Source organism: Tenrec ecaudatus, chromosome 9, assembly GCF_050624435.1.
Source record: "Tenrec ecaudatus isolate mTenEca1 chromosome 9, mTenEca1.hap1, whole genome shotgun sequence".
Classification (NCBI taxonomy): domain Eukaryota; kingdom Metazoa; phylum Chordata; class Mammalia; order Afrosoricida; family Tenrecidae; genus Tenrec; species Tenrec ecaudatus.
This window is the reverse complement of record NC_134538.1, coordinates 62,578,714-62,592,509: the sequence shown is the minus strand read 5'-3', so window position 1 is coordinate 62,592,509 and position 13,796 is coordinate 62,578,714. Positions and strand designations below refer to the sequence as shown.

The following is a 13,796-nucleotide window of genomic DNA, read 5'->3' as shown; positions in this document are numbered from 1 at the left end:
TCTTTGCTTGCTTTTCCCAGTTTATTGACTACCGAGGTTTAAGACCTAGTGCTGACATGTTTGTTCTCTCATTGAGAAGGGGGATCATTCCCTTGCCTTATCTGGGTGCCCAAGCCTGAAGACGAGGTCTTTGGTGCTAGGCCTCCTCCTCTGAGCGTGGTGAGTTATGGTGTGCTGGAACACTGGATGCTGTCGGGTTCATGGACCGATGGAGTAAATGGAACAGATCCTTCTCTCAAGCCTGATGTTTCTCAGCGTCTTCCCTCATTTCTGGTCCCCGGGTGGCACAAACCGTTAAGCACTCCAATACTGACTGAATGGTTGCTGGTTCGACTCCACCCAGAGACACCTTGGAGAAAAGGCATGGGAATCTGTTTCTGAAGGATCCCCCTGTGACCACTCTATGGCGTGGCTCTACTCTGACACATGTGGGGCTGCTGTGAGTCAGGACTGACTTTAGGGTGACTGGTGGCTCTTTTTCACTCCTCATTCCAAGGAGTGAGCCTCACCATATGGTCTTGGGCTCCTTGGACCTGGCTTTGCAGCAATCAAGCAACTGTGCTCATGGACAATGGAGACTCTTTGGGAAGTGGCCCAATTCTCACCTGGTGTAGCCCAGGGCATTAGAACTATTTTCCTGGTTTGGACAGTCAGTACCTGCGGTGACCATGAAGAGCACGGGGGAAACGACAGAGCAAAGCCTGTTTCTGATGCTAGAGGACGCTGTTCTTTCCAGCCCAAGACCAGCTGCCAGGAAGTGGGTTCCAAAATACTCTGGTGGATATTCTTGGCAGGTTTTCAGATATGTGAGATTTTTGAAAGCTATTTTATTATCAAATTTCCATCCTCTCCTATTTGAAAAGATTAGGTGTGCCTCATTAAGAAGTGAATTGAACGTGTGGATGTTTAAGATCCAATCTCTAGAGCCGCGGTTCTCAACCTGTGGGTCCCCCCCCCTCTTTGGGGATCGAACGACCCTTTCACACGGGTCACCTGATTCATAACAATAGCAAAATGACAGTTATGATCTAGCAACAAAAATAATTTTATGGGCAAGGGTCACCACCACCTGAGGAGCTGTCTGAAAGGGTTGCGGCATGAGCAAGGTGGATACCCGCTGCTGCAGAGTGAAGGAGGGAGATAGATGTAGGCCATTGCTCCCCAGCACATGCTTCCTCCCTTTGTTGTGGCCTCCAGGGGAAAGGGTCACTACAAGAGACAGTGGATGGCCCCCTTCTCAATGCCCCACTGCCGCGCACCCACTCACCCTGGGGCTCTAGAGGGTCAAGTGGGAGCAGACACTGTTCCTGAGGGTGGAAAGAAAGGGAAAAGGACTGAAAATATTGAGTCCCAGTCCCGGTCCTGGTCCCCAAAATGATGCTTTATTCCTCCGCTTTTGCTAGACTACTGGCTACAGATGCTGGCGTTTTGGTAGAAATTCAACCACGGACACCTTCCTCTAGGACTATCGACATTTTATTCAGCAGTCACCAGCTTCTTCATGAATATCCTCTCTTCTGTCCCGGGGCCCATTCCAGGACACCACATGGAATTTACATGTAATTCAGTTTGACAAAGCTTCCTGTTTGCTACTGGTCTGTTCATACGGTGAATTATGCTTTTCCATTTCCCCTTAGTGTTCTCCTTGGACAACCATTTCAACTTTGCCAAAGTGTAACCTCAGTCTCTAGTGCTGGCCCAGGATTCTGCCCACTCACAAGTTGCCGTTGAGTCAATTCCAACTCAGGGAGATGCCTGGGTCAGAGTGGAATGGTGTGCCACAAGGCTTTCAAGGGCTAATTTTCCCTCCCAGATTACCAGGCTTCTCTTCTGAGGCACCTCCAGTGTATCAACCTTGAAACTCAGAACTAGCAGCCAAGTACATTTCCCATTTGCACCATCGCTGGCCTCCCGTAGTATTCAGTAAATATCTGTGAGCTCACTTCACTTCTTAAAAACAAGAGCCTCAGCTTCCACTAAATGATAGATCTTTACACCTCGAGATGGAGGTAGATCTGTTTGCTAGGGCTTTTCAGACTACTAGTCTGAAATGAATGAATGGATGAATCAGAATGAGAGCTGATGGTGTTTAGCTACCTCACACCCATCCTTAAACTCTCTCCATTGTGACCTGCAAGCACAACCCACAGCTGGGAATCCAGCTGCAGTCCTGTGCGCTGCATTTGTTTTTCCACTTAGACCAGGTGTAACCAACGCTGTGTTTATCTTAAAGGCAATTCAACTCAGAATGCTGGGCCCAATGAGAGGCATCCTTCCTCCTTTTCAGCTGCTGGGCCTTTGGCCAGGCTCATTTCTGACAGTGTGCTACTTTGTGTCAAAGAGAAGGTAGTCCAGCTCCTCACTGAGGTGATGGGATCCTGGGACCAAGGGAAGCTGGTGGGACAGGGACAGGCTGGGAGCAGCTGCCTACATCAGTATGAGCTGGGACAGCTCAGCGGATGACTCTATTGATCAAAGATAAGCTTTCTCCTAACATGGCCTCCCCTGGTGCTGCATCAACTGCCAGGGGAGCCAGCCCCTAACAAATCATCACGGGTCCGGTAGGCACAATTGTACAGTGATGAGTAAATATTATAGTAAAGTCATAGAGAATAAGAGAGATGGAAGAGAGATTGAAATAATGGAGTCCGACACATTTCAGGGTGGCATGCTCACGTCAGCCCGGCTTGGTGGTCTATGTGGAGATGGAGGATGAGACGGCAGGAGTTATATATCTTTGGGGGTGTGCATGCTTCCTAATTACAGGTAAAGACATACGTCAGTGACTGATCCTGGTATTGATTGCCTTGTCAGTTGTACAGCGCAACCGTGGAGAGTCACTCACATCAAAACACGTGGTTCCTGCCGACAGGGTCTGTATAGTGATCAGATTTTCTGTGCAATGGTTCCATACATATTTTAAAAAAAGACATATGTCACAGGAGGGGATTGTACATTAGGCAATACAAGTAATAGGAGGGGATATACAATGGGCATAAGTGTAACAGGAAGGGGAGGTGCTAGGGGTATACATGCGACGAGAAGGGTGGACCCTAGATTCATGATGGCACCCTCACCTTGGTCACCCTTGAGTGGGCTTGACCTCCCTGGGCTCTCCTACAAGGAAACAATCTACTACTATCCTTATCAGAAGGGAGTGGGCCCCATTTAGGGCGGGTCAGATTATACAGTCTGATTGCTCTAGATGGCTGATAACCCTTAGGGAGAATAACCTCTGACCTACTTTCATTGACCTCCAAGTGTAGTCATTTGCCATGTGTAGCCAGCAGCTAGGTTTGGCATCGATTTGGGGGAGACAACTTGGGAGAAATCTTTCTGTTTCCCACAATCAGCGAACAAAACAAACCTGGACTTGGGTCATACGGGCCATAACTTAATTTTGCTTTATGCAACCTGTTTATTTTTTAAAGATATTTTAAGGATGCATGTCAGTTGAACAGTTTAATGGTAGCAATGCTAAAGATAAGTAAAGACACACACCTTTCAGGCGCCAGTGCCCATGACTGGCTTCTTTTTCTGATGACCCACTCTTGTTTCAGCACTGTTGTCACTGGTTGCTGAGGCGTTGTCTCTGGCACATGGGGAGCTGATGTGGCAGAGAATGAAGCTTGGCCCTGCCCCGCCCCGTCTTCATGATCATTGGTCCTCTTCTTAGGAGTGTTCTGGTTGGGTTTCCTGTACAGTCGATTCATTCATTCTTTTGTCAATCACTGTGTATTCAGCAGAATCCCCCAACACCGTAACTAGAGGAGTGCAGCCATTCTTTCGTTAGCCATTTTTGTTGTTGTCCAACATGCATTTGAGACCATCTAAAAGACCATGACTAGGGGTAGGTCCACCATAGTCATTGAAATGGTACCTTAATGTTAGACATTATCTTTTCCGCCCCCCTCCCAGAAATAGAAAATAGCAAAGATAGTTTCTATTACAATATTTCATTGACTTCAGATCCCGTATCTTTTAGGTTTTGCTGACCTTTATCGTGTGTGACCATTCCATTTCTTTGCTTGCGTGACACTTGTTTTCCCTCCACTTCAAAATGACCTCAGGTTTCCATTTGCTTAGTTTACTGAGACTGTCAGCTAAGTTCCCAAGTCCCTATGAGCTTCACAACGCCCTTTAAGAACATTTCCCACAGTTCCGTGTTGGCGATTGTACCTGCCAGCCCAGTTTCTTCCTGTGGTGCCGTCCTTCCTGGAATTTTCCGTTCTCTCGGACTGTGTTTTCTAAAATTCCCGTTATATTAGAATTTCTGTTATATCAGAAAGACTATTCTGGAATTGTTGTTTTTTTTAATCGAACAGATCGACAGTCATGTTTTTAGCTTTCCCCCTGTCCCTATGCCTTGTAGTCAAGTTCACGGTCCCCTACTTCCCCTGCTCACTAGTCCTCTTGCCCTGGACCATCAACAAATACCATGTGGTCTTACTGGATGTGTTTTATTTCAGTTTTACCATATTTTCCTACTCGTAATTCCATTTTGATCATCTGTCATCGCTTAAAAAGTGTATTTTTTAAAATAAAACAAATTAATACATAACTATTTGTGATAGGTTTTCCTTGTATTTTTAAACAGCTTTATTAAGACAATTTACATACCACACACTTCATCCATTCAAACTGTAAAACTCTTATTTTTTAGGATACAGATAGTTCCTGACTTAGGACTTACCGGTAGGTTCATGTTTACGATGAACCCATACTTAATGTTGGGATGACTGAATTTTTTTATATATACGTCATTGTTAGTAATATGTACTACATATAATGTTAAAATGTATCTGTATGTTTTTATATAATCTTTCTAACACCCAAATACAAATAAAGAATAGATTTTAAAGGATGCTGATAATAAAAGTCATTAATAATAGAAGCAAACCCGAAAAGAGGTATTTGGCTTGGTCAATACTGAGCTGCCAGAACAGACCCTGATTTAAGCTGGGGACTACCTGTAATCATAATGTTATGCAGCCGTCTCCATGATCCAGTTTTAGAATATTTTCATTTTCTCTAAAAGAATCTCTGAACTTACTAACAGCTGCTGCCCAGTCTGCTCCTCATTCCTGCCCCTAGCCCTAAGTACCCACTAATTTATTTTCTCGTTATGAGTTTTCCCATCCTGGACATTTCATATAAATGCTCTCAGGGTAGAACTGCTTTATAGGGTTTCTGAGGCTGTAAATCTTTAGGAAAGCACACTGCTACAGCTTTCTCCCGAGGAGCAGCTGGTGGGCTTGAACCGACAACCTTTTCGTTAGCATCCATGCTCCCCCCACTGCACCGGTTCCTGCATGGCGCCTGTCTGTGGACATCATCCTAGTGTGAGGGCTGCCAGCCGACCGACCGTTCTGGTGCCTCTGGGCTCCAGGACCCCGGTGTCTGTGGGGGGAGAACATGAACTCCAGCCGAGTCCCTGTCTGTGTGGGGTTGTGAGCTTGTACTCCTGGAAGAGCCCATGATCCCGTTGTGAATTACTCAGATCCGTTGTTTCCCCTCCTTTCAGCCTCACATTTGGCCGTTTCGCAGCTCATTAGTTTTGTTTTAGAGGCTGGGCAGAAAGAGGAGGAAGTCAATTCAGTTTGTATGGAGCTTTGATAGAAGGGAGAATACCCATTGAAATTGTGCGCTTAAATCATCTGTGGATTGTGTTTATGTTGATCTTGTTCTCGTTTCCATAGATAATTGATGGTTTAAAATTTTTTAAACAAAAAGAATGAATGTGCATGGCAAAAAAAAAATGTAAAGGGTGGGGGGAGGGGGAACCGATCACATATAACCCTCTCCCAGGAGGATGGACAACAGAAAAGTTGGTGAAGGGAGACATCAGTCAGTGTAAGACATCAAAAATAACAATGACTTATAAATTATCAAGGATTCATGAGGGAGGGAGGGAGAGGGGATAAAAATGGGGGGGGGGAATGAGGAACTGATACCAGGGGCTCAAGTAGAAAGAAAATGTTTTGAAAATAATGATGGCAACATATGTACAAATGTGCTTGACACAATGGATGTATGGATGGCTTGTGATAAGAGCTGTATAAGCCCCTAATAAAATGATTTTAAAAAATGTAAACTATCTAACTTCTGAAACCATACATGAAGGTCTTTCATCCTATTTATTATCTCCCCAGCATGTGGTCTCTCTGTAGAAGTGGCTGGTACTTCTAAATTTTTGCTTAAAATTTCCCCCCCAAATCAGTTTATTGGGAGCTGATACAGATATTATATCATCCCATAGTCCACTCACATCAAGCAGTAGTGTGCAATGGCTACCACAGTCAGTTTCAAAACATTCTCTTCTGCTTGAACTCCTTTTCTTTTCCTTTTTTAAAAAAAATCATTTTATTAGGGGCTCATACAACTCTTTTTACAATCCGTACATACGTCATTTGTGTCTAGTACATTCATACATATGTTGCCATCATCATTCTCAAAACGCCTGCTTTCTACTTGAGCCCTTGGTATCAGCTCCTCATTTTTCCCCTCCCTCCCCACTCCCCCTTCCCCTGAACCTTGATAATTTATAAATAATTATTATTTTATCATATCTTACACCATCCAACATCTTCCTCACCCAGTTCTCCGCTGTCCGTCCTCCAGGGAGGAGGTTACATGTAGACCTTGTCATCTGTTTCCCCTTTCTCCCTTACCCTCCCTCCACCTTCCCTATATCGCCACTCTCACCACTGTACCTGAGGGGCTCATCTCTCCTGGATTCCCTGTATTTCCAGTTCCTATCCGTGCCAGTGTACATCTTCCGGTTCAGCTGGTTATGTAAGGTAGAACTGGGATCATGATAGTGGGGGGGAGGAAGTATTCAAGAACTAGATGAAATTGTATGTTTCATCGTTGCTCCACTGCACTCTGACTGGTTCGTCACCTCCCCACATCCCTTCTGCTAGGGATGTCCAATTTTCCCCAGATGGGCCCTGGGTCCCCATTCTGCACTTCCCCTCATTCACAATGCTATGATTTTTTTTTTGTCTTTGATGCCTGATACCTGATCCCTTCGATGCTTTGTCATCTCAGAGGCTGGTGTGTATTTTCCATGTGGGCTTTGTTGTTTTTCAGTTAGATGGCCCCTTGTTTATCTTCCAGCCTATGGGATCCCAGATTCTATATATTTTGATAACCGAGCACCATCAGCTTTCTTCACCGCACTTGCCCATGCACCTGCTTTGTCTTCAGCGTTCGTGTTGGGGTAGGCTGGTGTGCTTCTTCCTTGTGGGCTTTGTTGTTTCTTAGCTAGATGGACCCCCGATTGTCTTCAAGCCTTTTATACCCCTGATGCTATATCATTTGATAGCCGGGCACCATTAGCTTTGTTCGCAACTTTTGCTTATGCACCCACTTTGTCCTCAGCGATCTAGTCGGGACAGGCCGGTGTGCTTCTTCCATGTGGGTTTTGTTGTCTCTCAGCTAGATGGCTGCTTGTTTATCTTCAGGTCTTTAAGACTTCACGTGCTATATCTTTTGGTAGCTGGGCACCATCAGCTTTCTTCACCACATTTGCCTGTGCACCCGTTGTCATCAGTGATCATGTCAGGCAGGTGAGCATCTCAGACTGCTGAATTGTTAGAACAAAGTGTTCTTGTGTTGAGGGAGTACTTGAGCAGGGGCCCACTGTCCATCTGTTTCCTTTTCATTAAAAAAAAAAAGTACAAAGTGCATGATTTTTTAAAAAGCTTCTTGAAAGGATCATTTTATACACATTGCTCTTCATCTTGCTTTCTCCTTACATTTCCATGAAAACACTCAGAAACCTGCAATGTCTGTTTAGTTATGTGCCATTTCATATGAATGCATCATGATTATCATTGGTTCTCTCCTCGTGGGCATGAGATCATTTTGAGCCTTTTGCTTTATAAAGTGTCCATAAAAATTTATAGATGAGTACTAATCTTATCTATCTTTTAAAAAGATTTTTTGGGGTGTTGAGAACATGCACCCCAAAACATGCACCATTTCAATGGTCTCTACATGTTTGCTGATATGGAATGACTAGATAATTATTTTTTACTTTAAACCATGAAAGAGCTGTGTTTGAACTGTAGAGAATGATTCTTAGTGTGGGATCGTGAGGCTTTGAATTGTCCTGTGGTTTTTCATGTAGTACAGGTTCAGCAAGGTATGAAAGGCTCATGATTCTGATTTTGAAGAGATACTTGTGCATTTCCTTAGACGTTTGACTATTATTCTTCTGAACATTATCATCTTTGGTGGCAGATGCATGGTAATGAAGGATTTCTTTGCACATGGAGAGAGACCAAGAGACAGCTTCTAGTTGGAAGGGGAGTTTCCAGCAGGAGACAGGTAGTTGTTGATTGTCTGAGTGCGGATGTTATTAGCTGCCATTGCGTCAGCTCCTACACCTGGGCACCTCATAGGAGGAACCATGGCTGGGTCCTGCAGTGTCTTCACCACTGATAGATTTGTTAGTCTGGAACCTGCTGAAATGTATTCAGTGTGGGTGACCCAACTAGTGTTTGAAATACTGCTGGTATAATTTCAGAAGCATCACAGCAACACACAAGCCAACACACTATGACAAATTGCCAGGCCCCAACCAAACTCCCTGCCATTGAGTTGCACTGACTTATAACCCTATAGGGTACCTTCAATGTGAATGACCCCTTCAATGTGCCTATCAATCACAGTGGTTACATGGTGGGCTGCGACCCACAAGGTTGGCAGTTCAAAAACACCTGCTTCTCTGGGGGCAGAAAGATGGGACTTTCTACTCTAGTAAGCACATACAGTCTCAGAAACTCAGGGGGGGCAGTTCTACCCTGCCTTAGACTGTGAGTCGGCATCGACTCATATGTAACATGCAATCAAGCTGTATACCTTGCTTGTGATTGGAACTCAAATGTTCAAAATGAAGGTTCAGTAGTTGGAAAGCATGACCATGGTGATAGAGATGATGCCAGAGAGCACTGGATAGAATTTTGCAAGATTAAAGAACTGTCAATTAGCAAAAATGTTTTCCAACACTACACTAAAAATAGCAACGAAACATGTTAGGTGGAATAAAGAGCAACCAAATAAACTACATCTGTGGAAAGAGACCACAGAGAAACCTAATATTAAAATAAGGCCCGGGACCAACTGCAGAACAGACCACCAACTGCCCATAGGCAAGTTCCATTTGAAACTGGGCGGGGGGGGGGAAGGGGGGGGGGGAGGAAAATGTGACCTTGAACCTGTTCCATCTGAGTTCAAAGGATGTCTTGCTTGGTAAAGCAGAAGTTCAGCCAAAAGGAATCCCTTAACTAGATGACTTGACATAGTCCCTGCCACAATGGGCTCACAGCAGTGATTGAGAGAACGGGGCAGGGCTGGCAGTATTTTTCATTGTTGTACAGAAGGTTGAGATGAGTGAAGCTGGCTCCGTGGTACCCAAGAACAGAGTATTTAATCAGTGGTTTGGGGGACAATGAACCTTCGTAGGTGGTTTGATAGCTGGATTTTTGTTGAAATGTTTTGATGTATTTGAAGGGGGAAGAAGTGGGAGTTGTTGGAAGAGAATGATTTCTTAATGACATGGGAAAGGGAGCACAAGTTCCATTTTTCATGCTTTCATGCACGGAAGCTCATTGCAGTTTTATCATTCCTACCTCTGTGAGGCAGATACTATCATCTCCATGTCACCGATGAGGATATTAGCAGAGAGAGCGATTCAAGCCGAGTCTGTGAACTCTATGATTCTCCATTCTGTGATCGGTGTAGTTGACATGGCCCAGTCAGTGGCAGGTTGGTAGAGGGAAAATCCCTGGACTGTGCTGCTCCGCCTTTCATCTGTCTTAGCATTGACTGTAGTGTTGAAGTCTGAACAAGGCTATTCGTTTTTTGGTTATAGAAAACCTGTATCTTGATTTTTTTTTCTGTTAAAACAGTGGTTTCGTGCAATATTTGCCCTTGGTGATTGACTAACTTCATTCAGTATAATGTCCTCTAAATCCGGCCTTGCACACCAGACTATTGTTATCCCGTTTAGGGAATTGGTAGGCTGAGAGTTGAATTTGCAGAAGCATAACCCAAAGCTTGGATTTCCGTTCTCAGAAAGGAGAGCCCTGTTGGGCTATTAATGCATTATCTTTCAGAAAAAGGGGACACGTTTCTATACCTGAGTTAAATGCTTATGCTTGCTAAAATGTCAATGCAATGGCATGGTATCTGATTTCTGTTATGTTTGGTTCATGTAGATTTTCTCAGAGCAAAAAATATCCCATCTATAAATGGGATCCCATCATACGACCCAAAGTGCCCAATTGACTTGTTGAGAGTCTTACATGAGATACTTAGCTCCACCATTAATGAAGTTGCTGCGTGTTCCGTGTTGCTCTGGATACAAAACGATGTCTGTCTGACCTAAGAAAAGCAGCAGAGACCAAGAAAAGCAGAGACCAGGTGTTGGGAGGACAGAAGCAAAGATCAAGATGTAGTTCAATGAATCCTCCAAGAAGGACGAAACAGCCTTTCTATCAGGCCCACTTCGGTCCAGCAGGTGGTTCCTAGCAGACTCATGTTAGAATCCAGGTGAGGAAGACTTGCTGTTGCTGCTGAGATAGTGCCATCCCGTGGTGGCCTTAGTAGAACAGAATGGAACGTGGCTCTGTCCGATGCGATCTTCATGGTAATGGGCATATTGGAGTCTGCTGTTGTGGCAGTTGGGTTTGCCCATCTCCTTGAGGGGTTTGCTTATTTTCTTTTAGGGACCCTCACTTTACCAACCCTGGTGCACTTTTCTAACCCTGGGTCTTTCCTGAGGACGTGACCAAAGTAAGCGAGTCACAGTCTCGCCATCGGAAAGAGTCAGGAGCATTCTGAATATCTTTCTTCTCAGTCGGCCGTTCGTTGTTTGCCAGTCCAGTGCTCTGCGCCAACACCATGGTTCAAAGCTTGGGCCGGCCCCCTCCCTCTGACACGCTCAATCCCCCCAGAATCTTCTGACTCCTCCAGACTTTGTGTGCATAACGTTTAATCAGAGCTTTTGCTTCTAGGGAGACCCAAGAGCCTCCTTCCCCTGGTTCTGCAGCAAGGGCTCTGATGTCCCAGTGTCTGAATCCCATCCTGTACACTTTCTAGTGAAATTCTGGGTAGTCTTGGTGAATTTCCCATGAGAGTGAAGCTAGATCAAGCCGCCTTGAAGGGGCTAACGCTGCCTTTCCCTGCCTGAGCAATTGTCAGAGCTGCCCTGTCCTGTGGTCCTTGTTGACAAGCTCATTTTTATACCAGCCAGGTGGAAATGGTGGGGAAGGATATATGAGACTCTGTGGAGCCTGCAGTCCCTGGCAGCAGGAGAGAAGGTGGAGCTTGGGGGTATGAGAAGCATGGGGGTGCTATGGAGAATGGGGTGTGGCCAGACTCAGGCAGGCTGTGCTCTGGCACTGAGTCTGGGTTTTCACCAGCCCCGGGCCACCTGTTTCAAAAGCAGCCTGTGCTGCCAGGTGCCCCGACCTCTCTGAGCTCTCCTCCCCTCAGCCAGAGCCTTCCTCGTCCCGAGTGGTCCTTTGTTTGTGTCAGCGAGTCTTGCACGAGACTATTTGGAAGAAGAGGTTTTGCGACTTCAACAAGAAATCAAATAAATTGCTGTCAAGTCAACTGGGTTGGACTCATGGTGAGCGTACTTATGTCAGAGACGTGTTCCAGCTCCACCAATCCCAATTCGATAAGTTCCTAACGTATCCCGTTTTTGTTGTTGATGAGAGAAGACAGGGCAGAGCGGATACCAATTGAACAGTTTCAGAGTGTGTAATCCTGTGGCATTGGTTACATTCTTTGAGTCAGGGATCATCTGTCCTCCTTTTTTGTTCCCCATTTTCATAAATTTACCACCCCCCCACCCAAGGGTCTATCTAATCTTTCAGTTTGTTGGTGTTCATTTGTTCCCGTATCAAAAGGACTTATAAGGACACAGTGCTTAGTCCAGAACTCTTTACTAGGTCAGCTAAACTATTGCTTGGTTTTAAACTAATTCAGGCAATGATTTTTTAAATTAGGTTTAAAGATCATCTTCCATGGCTCCAGGCAATTGAGATTCCTTGAGAACTTAACATTGTTTCTACTCTCCCTGGCCCTGTCATGATGACAGAGAATCTTTGATCAAAATGCTCAGTAACATTCGCTGAGTATCCATAGGGTTTTCAATAACTGGCTTTGGGGAAGTAGATCACTAGGACTTTCTTCTGAGGTGCTTTGAACCTCCAACCTTACCTCAGCAGCCGAGTTAGCCATTTGTACCATCCAAGGACGCTTAACTACAACAGTAACAAAACAACAGTAAATCCACCAAACCCAACAGCAGACCCACGCTGGGAAAGTGGTGCTGCTGCGTAAGCACTGGGCTTCTAGCTGCAAGGCCACCATCCAGACTCCCACGGCTCTGCTCCCTGGGAGAATGGAGATAATATCTTCTCCCTTAAGATGAATGGCCTTGGAAACCCTGTGTCTGCCACTCTTGGGTCAGTGACACTGAACTTTTGTTTATTGGAGTTTTTAACCTTCCTAATTTTCTTTTCTTAAAAAAAATCATTTTATTAGGGGCTTATACAACTCTTATCACGATCCATCCATACATCCAAGTGTCAAGCACTTTTGTACATTTGTTTCCCTCATCATTCTCAAAACATTTGCTTTCTACTAGAGCCCTTGGTATCAGCTCCTCATTTTCCCCTCCCTCTCTACTCCCCCATCCCCCATGAGCCCTCAATAATTTATAAAGTATTAATATTTTGTCATATCTCACACCATCTGATGTCTCCCTTCACCCACTTCTCTGCTGCCCATCCCCCAAGGAGGAGGTTATATATAGATCCTTATAATCTGTTCCCTCTTCTTCCCTCACCTTCCCTCCACCCTCCTGGTGTAGCCACTCTCACCACTGGTCTTGAAGGGTTCATCTGTCCTGGATTCCCTGTGTTTCCAGTTCCTATCTGTACCAGTGTACATCCTCCTGTCCAGCCGGATTTGTAAGGCAGAATTGGGATCATGATAGTGGGGGGCGGGGAGGAAGTATTCAAGAACTAGAGGAAAATTGTATGTTTCATCATTGCTACACTGGCTCGTCTCCTCCTTGTGGCCCTTCTGCAAGAGGATGTCCAATTTCCCATGGATGGGCCCTGGGTTCCCACTCCGCACAACCCCTCATTCACAATGGTATGATTTTTTTTTTTTTGTCTTTGATGCCTGATACCTGATCCCTTCGATGCCTTGTGATCTCGGAGGCTGGTACGCTTCTTCCTTGTGGGCTTTGCTGTTTCTCAGTTAGATGGCCCCTTGTTTATCTTCCAACCTATAGGACCCAGATTCTATATCTTTTGATAGCTGAGCACCATCAGCTTTCTTCACTGCATTTGCTTATGCACCCACTTTGTCTTCAGCAATCATGTTGGGGTAGGCTGGTGTGCTTCTTCCATGTGGGCTTTGTTGTTTCTCAGCTAGATGACCGCCTATTTATCTTCAAACCTTTAAGACCCCAGATACTATATCTTTTGATAACTGGGCACCATCAGCTTTCTTCACCACATTTGCTTGTGCACCCATTCTCTTCAGTGATCGTGCCAGGAAGGTGAGCATCTCAGACTGCCAAATTGTTAGAACAAAGTGTTCTTATGTTGAGGGAGTACTTGTTATTGGAATTTTTAAATGGGGTCATTGATGTGCTGTTCTAGGTTATTTCAGGTGTCTTTGGTGGAGCCTGTTCAGCCGCCTGAGCATTGTAATGTTGCGTAGAGAAACAGGAGGTGTGTACATTGTCACCAGCTGCCAGGCTG

At 45.1% G+C, this 13,796-nt stretch overlaps 1 protein-coding gene and 1 non-coding gene across 2 annotated transcripts in view; both read left to right on the top strand.

The window, feature by feature from the left end:
- Positions 1-13,796, top strand: part of VOPP1 (VOPP1 WW domain binding protein) — a 129,613-nt gene that overhangs the window by 30,402 nt on the left and 85,415 nt on the right. The gene's annotated exons all lie outside the window — the stretch shown is intronic.
- Positions 2,783-2,917, top strand: LOC142457657 (small Cajal body-specific RNA 14). Its single transcript, XR_012786355.1, has one exon.